A 9,313-nucleotide genomic window follows, 5' to 3' on the forward strand; every position below is an offset into this window, starting at 1 on the left:
CAGTCATTGCTTCTAGGCTGATACCAAACATCATAGGAGACATCACCAACCTTTAACTTTGTAATATAACTTTGATAAATATACCAGGATTCTTAACAAGAGTGAAATAACACTATTACTTTCATAACCAGGTTACATTCTAAATGACATTCAAATCCTTTTATCTAATGAGTCAGTTTAATTAATATGATCTTGTTTTGAATTAGTCATTATACACAGATATTTGCAGTTTTCAGTATATGATGTAACAGTGTGTTTTGTCTCTAATCTATAATTGTTTCATTTAAACAGTTCTATTCAAGTGAGTCACACAGTCCTCAGTCATTCGAGTGGGGCTTGGTTGACTGCCTCTGTTTCTGTTATCAGTTGGGTGTGACATTTCTAGTTCCTTTGTTCTAAACAGTTGAGTAGTTAAATGGGGGTTTGTTGACTGTCTCCTGAATACAGTTCAACACAGCAGGGGTTTCATAGGGGCGTAAACAGTTTTACCTGTTTCCTGTCACGCTAGTATCACTCCTTATGGCACACCAGACTTTTGCATTTTGGTTTTCTAATTATATACACATTTTTGTTATGAAATGCCAGTCAAGGATACCACAGAGGCAAGGACAGGGGTGATGTGGTCTCTCTTGCGGGTTCCGGTCAACAGTCTGGCAGCAGCGTTTTGTACCAGTTGTAAGCGGGACAGGGAAGACTGGTTAATGCCTATATAGAGGGAGTTGCAATAGTCTAATCTAGATGAAATGAAGGCGTGGATGACTCTCTGAAGGTCTGCAGGGGAGAGAAGGGCTTTAAGTTTGGCAATGCATCGTAGTTGGAAAAAACATGCCTTTACCACTGAGTTCACTTGTCTGTCAAATTTAAATTGTGGATCAAAAATGACACCTAGGTTCTTGACATAAGGCTTGACCAGGGAGGACAGGTTGCCAAGGCTGTTGGTAAGGGTGGTGACAGCGTCTGGGGGACCGACGAGGATTATTTCGCATTTGTTTTGATTTAGTTGTAGAATGTTTTGTGCCATCCAACATTTAACATCATCCAGGCAGGATATGAGACTGTTAAGTAGAGACTGGTTGTTAGGTTTCAGGGAAACGTAAAGCTGTGTGTCGTCAGCATAGCAGTGAAAAGAGATGTTGTGCTTCTGAATGATTGGACCAAGGGGTAGCATGTAAAGGGAGAACAGGATCGGGCCAAGGATGGACCCTTGTGGGACCCCACAGGAGAGGGAGGTTGAGGGGGAGGAGCAGTTGGCGATGTTGACAGCAAAGCTTCTATTTGTGAGATAGGAGAACCATGCTAGTGCAGTGTTACTGACACCAACCCCATGTTGGAGACGATCTAATAAAATGGTGTGATCAACAGTGTCGAAAGCTGCACTGAGGTCAAGCAGCATTAAAACAGAGCAGTCACGGTTGTCAGCAGCGAGGAGTAGGTCATTTGACACTTTAAGGAGGGCTGATTCTGTGCTATGGCCAGTCCTGAACCCTGACTGAAATGTCTCCAGGATGCTGTTCTGGTGCAGGTAGGGAGACAATTGGCACAGAACAACCTTTTCGAGTATTTTTGACAGAAAAGGAAGCTTGGAAATGGGCCTGTAATTACTGTGCAGGGTGGGGTCAAGGTTTGGTTTTTTCAATAGGGGCTGGACTACTGCATGTTTAAAGCAGGATGGAACAGTACCAGTTGCCAGGGAGCTGTTAATAATGGAGAGGATGCTGGGACCGGTTGTGTGAAAAACCTGTTTCAGGAGAGCAGTGGGAACAGTGTCAAGGGGGCAGGTCGCAGGTGATAATCAGTGATGCTACAGATTACTTGTAAAAAATAATCTGATTACTGATTACTCCTTTAAAAAGTAATCTAGTTACTTTACTGATTACTTGAGAAAGTAACTAGGTTACGAAGTCGTCGTCGTCCCTGCTGCTGCCACAACATAAGATTGACAACAGTTTTTTTTTAATAATGCTTTATTGAAAGTGCATAATGTCATAAATCATGATTGGCTGCTCAGACAGGTCATCATGAGACATCATCAGCCATCAGTTGCCATCAGTTGCCACCCGCAAGTCACGCGTAACATGAATCTCTCTTTCTCTCTCTCTCTCTCTCTCTCTCACTCTCTCACTCTTTCTCAAGTAGCCAAATTACAATATAAAACAAACTGGATAGTTCAGCTATAAACGTAAACATGTGTGTGTGGCTGTGTGCGTGCGCAAGCGCGAGCGCACGTCCCATCTCCGGTCTAGCTGACTGTACCCCTGGCTCTCTTATCATCAGCATTATGAGATAGTAACTAAATAGTAACGCACAGCCACTTGGAAAAGTGACTGTAATCAGATTACTGGCTTGTAAAAAGTAACAAGTTAGATTACTATTTACTGAAAAAAGTAATCAGATTAGAGTAACTAGTTACTGGCATCACTGGTGATAATTTAGCCTAATTGCTCCGTATGGCTGGACTTCTGCTACACTAAGCAGCTGTGTCCAGAGAGGTTCACACACTTTCATTGTATGTCAAATTCAAAGGTCTGCCAAGGACCCCAAAATAGATAGATCTCTGACCGACCTTTATCACAGTGACATCCATTCCAGTGGCTTTCACTGCGACAATATATACAGAAGGTTAACCCTTTCACTGCAGCACGACAAATGGTTAACCGTCTGGAGTGTGGTAGTGAAAGGGTTAACCTTCTGTCGTGTGGCTGTGAAAGGGTTAACCATTTGTCATGCTGCAGTGAAAGGGTTAACCTTCTGTATTGTCGTAGTGAAATGGTTAACCCTTTGTAGTGAAAGGGTTAAAGGATAGATGATTAGCTTGGTTTACACCAGAATTAGTGATCCTTTATAAAGAAGGGAACAGAGCCTGGTCACTCCCACTGGGCTCCATTTAGACCAGGGGTCTCAAACTCGCGGCCCGCGGGCCAATTGCGGCCCGCTGGATGATATTTTGCGGCCCCCTACTTGACATCATGTTGCCTCAGACCACCACCTCCTAGTTGCCCGGCTGAAGCTGAAATTAAAGAAAAACTGGACAGGGGAGAAGAATTGGAGACAAACATTCAACACAGCACTTCTGAGAGACCCAACCAAGTTAGAAGAATACAAACTCACACTTAGGAACAAGTTTCAAGCCCTGCAAGAGTTGATGGAAGAAGAGGAGGAAAACATCGACAAGAAGTGGAAGTCTGTGAAGGAAGCAGTAAGTACAACGTGCAAAGAAGTACTGGGCCCGAAGAAACACAACCATAAGGAGTGGATATCAGCAGAGTCATTGAGGAAGATAGAGGAGAGGAAAGGGAAGAAGGCACTATTCAACAACAGTCGCACAAGAGCCGAAAAGGTCAAAGCACAAAACCAGTACACAGAAGCCACAAAAAGGGTTAAGAAAAGCATCAAGGCAGACAAGAAGGACTATATAGAGAGTCTTGCGGCAGAGGCTGAAGAAGCAGCTAGAAATGGACATTTGAAAGACTTATATAACACCACCAAGAAGCTGTCAGGAAAGTTTAGTAAACCAGAAAGACCAGTTAAGGACAAAGATGGACAGCCAATCATCGGAGAGGAAAGGCAAAAGGAAAGATGGGTAGAACATTTTGAGGAACTGCTAAACAGACCAGCACCACAGGACCCACCAGACATCCAGCAAGCTGACAGGGATCTGCTGATAGACTGCAGCGTGCCAACAAAAGAAGAGATCCGCAAAGCCATCAAGAAGCTGAGGAACGGCAAGACTGCAGGACCCAACGGTATTCCGGCAGAGGCACTGAAGGCCGATATAGAAGATATGGGAAGAAGAACACATCCCATCAGAATGGAAGGAGGGCTACCTCGTCAAAATACCAAAGAAAGGAGATATGAGCCAATGTGCAAACTACAGAGAGATCACACTACTCTCCATCCCAGGAAAAGTATTCAACAGGATTATACTGGACAGGATGAAGGATGCCGTCGACCCATAGCTACGAGACCACCAGGCGGGCTTCCGCAAAAACAGATCCTGCACAGACCAGATTGCAACACTGCGGATAATACTGGAGCAGTCATTAGAGTGGAATTCACCCCTATTTATTAATTTCATTGACTACGAAAAGGCTTTCGACAGCGTGAATAGAGAGACCCTCTGGAAGCTACTCAGACACTACGGAGTGCCAGAGAAGTACAGAAATATCATCAGGAACTCCTATGAGGGGATGACCTGCAGGGTGATTCATGGCGGTCAACCCACCGACGCCTTCCAGGTAAAAACTGGAGTGAGACAGGGCTGTTTGTTGTCACCATTTCTGTTTCTGCTGGCAATAGACTGGGTCATGAAGCAATCCACAGCAGAGAAACAAAATGGCATACAATGGACATTATGGACGCAGTTAGAAGACCTCGACTTTGCAGATGACCTGGCCCTTCTCTCTCACACCCAGCAGCAGATGCAGGAAAAGACAAGTACCATCGCTGACAACTCTACTCGGCTTGGGCTTAACATCCACAGAGGGAAGAGCAAGGTCATGAGAATCAATGCTGACAACACATCACCCATCATTCTGGAAGGAGAAGTGTTGGAAGAGGTAGACAACTTCACCTACCTGGGCAGCATGGTTAATAAGCAATGCTGATGTGAGAGCCAGGATTGGCAAGGCCAGATGTGTTATGGTTTGTAACCGACCCCAATCGCACAACACAAGACAGGTATGAGAGTAAGCCAAGAACTGGGCATTTATTGAAAACAACAGAAAACGGCACTGTCCCTTTAAGGGAGAACACAAAACACAGGAAAACAAGAACTAGGGGAAATTTGGCACAGTGCCTTTAAGAGGCGAGCTGGCTAAGGGGAAGGCTAAGGGAAAGGCTAACGGACAGGGCCAGGGCAAGGGAACAGGGCAGGAACAGGGAGGACTAGGAGGACTGGACAGGGATGACTAGGAGGACTTGGAGGACTGGACAGGGAGGACTAGGAGGACTGGACAAGGAGGACTAGGAGGACTAGAAGGACTGGACAGGGAGGACTAGGAGGACAAGAAGGACTGGACAGGGAGGACTAGGAGGACTAGAGAGGGGAAACAGGGACAGAGGCCCGCGGAGGCGGGCTGGGGACAGGGAGGACTAGGAGGACTAGGAGGACTGGACAGGGAGGACTAGGAGGACTGGACAAGGAGGACTAGGAGGACTAGAAGGACTGGACAGGGAGGACTAGGAGGTCTAGAGAGGGGAAACAGGGACAGAGACCCGCAGAGGCGGGCTGGGGACAGGGACATAGAAAACAGGGTTAAGGCCTTGGACAGGGCGAGGGCTGGAGCTGCTTACAGGGAGGAGTAGGAGGGCGCAGGCTAGACGTCTGGAGGAGAGAGCGCCGGCTCGGAGAGCGCATCTGGCGCGGAGGTCTGAGTGGTGCGCGTCTGCTTGGAGTACGCGCCGGTACGGAGAGCGCATCTGGCGCGGAGGTCTGAGTGGTGCGCGTCTGCTTGGAGTACGCGCCGGTACGGAGAGCGCATCTGGCGCGGAGGTCTGAGTGGTGCGCGTCTGCTTGGAGTACGCGCCGGTACGGAGAGCGCATCTGGCGCGGAGTCTGGATGCGCGTCTGGATGCGCGTCTGGAGTGAAGAGCGCGTCTGGCGCGGAGTCTGGATGCGCGTCTGGAGTGCGTCTGAATGCGCGTCTGGATGCGCGTCTGGAGTGAAGAGCGCGTCTGGCGCGGAGTCTGGATGCGCGTCTGGAGTGCGTCTGAATGCGCGTCTGGATGCGCGTCTGGAGTGAAGAGCGCGTCTGGCTCGGAGGTCTGGATGCGCGTCTGGAGTGTGTCTGAATGCGCGTCTGGATGCGCGTCTGGAGTGAAGAGCGCGTCTGGCTCGGAGGTCTGGAGTGGAACACTGGAATACCTCCCGTAGAGGATTAGAAAGCGCATTACAGTGTCTCCCTCCAGGCAAACGGCGACAGGTGGCGAAGGCTTGAGCGCATCTCACGCCGGAGATAAAACAGCATACAGACAGAAACAGAAACTCCCGTAGGAGCCTACAGACAGAGAACCTCCCGAAGGAGTTTGGTGATAGAGATATGATACGGAACGACCCTGACCAGGACTGAGGGGAAGAGCGAGGTACTTAAAGCCCACAGGGGCGCTAATTAGAATACACATCAGGTGCGTGAAGGTAATTGATACTTGAACTAGAAGAGTGTGTTCGGCACGAACCAATCAAACAGATACTGACAGATAGTCCAAGGGTGTGGGCTGCTGAAGAGCAGACGAGGCTAAACGAGCGCGAGGGTGGGGGCTGGAGAAGTGAGGAGAACAGGGAATTAAAGGTCCAGGGAAAGGCGAACCTCACAGTACTCCCCCCTCCACGGGAGCCACCGGGCGACCCAAAAATACAGACAGAGGGGCAGGGGAAATGACAAGGCAACAAAACAAAAAATTGGGCCATGCTAGCGGGGAAGCCACACCAAAAGCGGGGCTAGCAAAGGGGCAGGGTAGCCGAGGGGCAACTAGGGAAGCCGAGGGGTAACTAGAGGAGCTGAAGGGTAACTAAGGAGCTGAGGGGTAACCAGAGGAGCTGAGGGGTAACCAGAGGAGCTGAGGGGTAACTAGGGTAGCCGAAGGGTAACAGCCAGGGCACTGATAGCTACAGGGCCTATGCTAGCTGTACTGCTACATTAACATAGAGGCTGCGCTAGCTGCCGGAGCTAGGCTAGCAGACAGGGCTGGAACAACATGAGAGAACAAGCTAGCTGGAAGGACAGTCCTAGCTGTGGGGAACTGACCTTGCTAGCTGAAGGGGCAGTCCTAGCAGTGGGGAAACTGACCTTGCTAGCTGAAGGGGCAGTCCTAGCAGTGGGGAAACTGACCTTGCTAGCTGAAGGGGCAGTCCTAGCAGTGGGAGAAAACTGACCTTGCTAGCTGAAGGGGCAGTCCTAGCAGTGGGGAAACTGACCTTGCTAGCTGAAAGGGCAGTCCTAGCAGTGGGAAAACTGACCTTGCTAGCTGAAAGGGCAGTCCTACTGTAGCAGTGGGAGAGCTACACAAAAAGTGGAGGCCATGCAGAGAGACCGGGTTAGCTGCCTGGGCAGGGCTAGCTACAGGGCCTATGCTAGCTGCAAGGGCTGCATTAACATAGAGGCTGTGCTAGCAGCCGGGGCTAAGCTAGCAGACTGGGGCCATGCTGGTAGTAGAGGCCTAACAAGCTGCAGGGGAGCTAACGAGGCTAACAAGGAAGCTACAGGGGAGACTAACAGGCTAACAGGGGAGCTAACAGGGAAGCTAAACAGGAAAGACTAACAGGGGAACAAGAGGGAACAAAAAAAAAGGCAAACTCAACATACACCGTCTGTGCTGGCTGGGGTCGTCGACTGGTCGGGTCGTACTGTTATGGTTTGTAACCGACCCCAATCGCACAACACAAGACAGGTATGAGAGTAAGCCAAGAACTGGGCATTTATTGAAAACAACAGAAAACGACACTGTCCCTTTAAGGGAGAACACAAAACACAGGAAAACAAGAACTAGGGGAAATTTGGCACAGTGCCTTTAAGAGGCGAGCTGGCTAAGGGGAAGGCTAAGGGAAAGGCTAACGGACAGGGCCAGGGCAAGGGAACAGGGCAGGAACAGGGAGGACTAGGAGGACTGGACAGGGATGACTAGGAGGACTTGGAGGACTGGACAGGGAGGACTAGGAGGACTGGACAAGGAGGACTAGGAGGACTAGAAGGACTGGACAGGGAGGACTAGGAGGACAAGAAGGACTGGACAGGGAGGACTAGGAGGACTAGAGAGGGGAAACAGGGACAGAGGCCCGCGGAGGCGGGCTGGGGACAGGGAGGACTAGGAGGACTAGGAGGACTGGACAGGGAGGACTAGGAGGACTGGACAAGGAGGACTAGGAGGACTAGAAGGACTGGACAGGGAGGACTAGGAGGTCTAGAGAGGGGAAACAGGGACAGAGACCCGCGGAGGCGGGCTGGGGACAGGGACATAGAAAACAGGGTTAAGGCCTTGGACAGGGCGAGGGCTGGAGCTGCTTACAGGGAGGAGTAGGAGGGCGCAGGCTAGACGTCTGGAGGAGAGCGCGCCGGCTCGGAGAGCGCATCTGGCGCGGAGAGCGCATCTGGCGCGGAGAGCGCATCTGGCGCGGAGGTCTGAGTGGTGCGCGTCTGCTTGGAGTACGCGCCGGTACGGAGAGCGCATCTGGCGCGGAGGTCTGAGTGGTGCGCGTCTGCTTGGAGTACGCGCCGGTACGGAGAGCGCATCTGGCGCGGAGGTCTGAGTGGTGCGCGTCTGCTTGGAGTACGCGCCGGTACGGAGAGCGCATCTGGTGCGGAGTCTGGATGCGCGTCTGGATGCGCGTCTGGAGTGAAGAGCGCGTCTGGCGCGGAGTCTGGATGCGCGTCTGGAGTGCGTCTGAATGCGCGTCTGGATGCGCGTCTGGAGTGAAGAGCGCGTCTGGCGCGGAGTCTGGATGCGCGTCTGGAGTGCGTCTGAATGCGCGTCTGGATGCGCGTCTGGAGTGAAGAGCGCGTCTGGCTCGGAGGTCTGGATGCGCGTCTGAATGCGCGTCTGGATGCGCGTCTGGAGTGAAGAGCGCGTCTGGCTCGGAGGTCTGGAGTGGAACACTGGAATACCTCCCGTAGAGGATTAGAAAGCGCAGTACAGTGTCTCCCTCCAGGCAAACGGCGACAGGTGGCGAAGGCTTGAGCGCATCTCACGCCGGAGATAAAACAGCATACAGACAGAAACAGAAACTCCCGTAGGAGCCTACAGACAGAGAACCTCCCGAAGGAGTTTGGTGATAGAGATATGATACGGAACGACCCGACCAGGACTGAGGGGAAGAGCGAGGTACTTAAAGCCCACAGGGGCGCTAATTAGAATACACATCAGGTGCTTGAAGGTAATTGATACTTGAACTAGAAGAGTGTGTTCGGCACGAACCAATCAAACAGATACTGACAGATAGTCCAAGGGTGTGGGCTGCTGAAGAGCAGACGAGGCTAAATGAGCGCGAGGGTGGGGGCTGGAGAAGTGAGGAGAACAGGGAATTAAAGGTCCAGGGAAAGGCGAACCTCACAAGAGGAGCCTTTCTCCAACTAAAAAACATCTGGAGCTCAAGAGACATTTCCATCACAACCAAGATCAGGATCTTTAACACAAACGTGAAGTCAGTCCTACTCTATGGCGCTGAGACCTGGAGGACCACTGTCACCACAACCAATAAACTACAAGTTTTCCTAAACACCTGTCTGCGCCGAATCCTCCAGATTCGATGGCCTAACACCATCAGCAACAAAGACCTGTGGCAACGAACACAACAACAGCCAGCAGAGAAAGATTCTCCAAC

This window comes from Notolepis coatsorum (genome assembly GCF_963971535.1).
Source record: "Notolepis coatsorum genome assembly, chromosome: 4".
In the NCBI taxonomy this organism is placed as follows: domain Eukaryota; kingdom Metazoa; phylum Chordata; class Actinopteri; order Aulopiformes; family Paralepididae; genus Notolepis; species Notolepis coatsorum.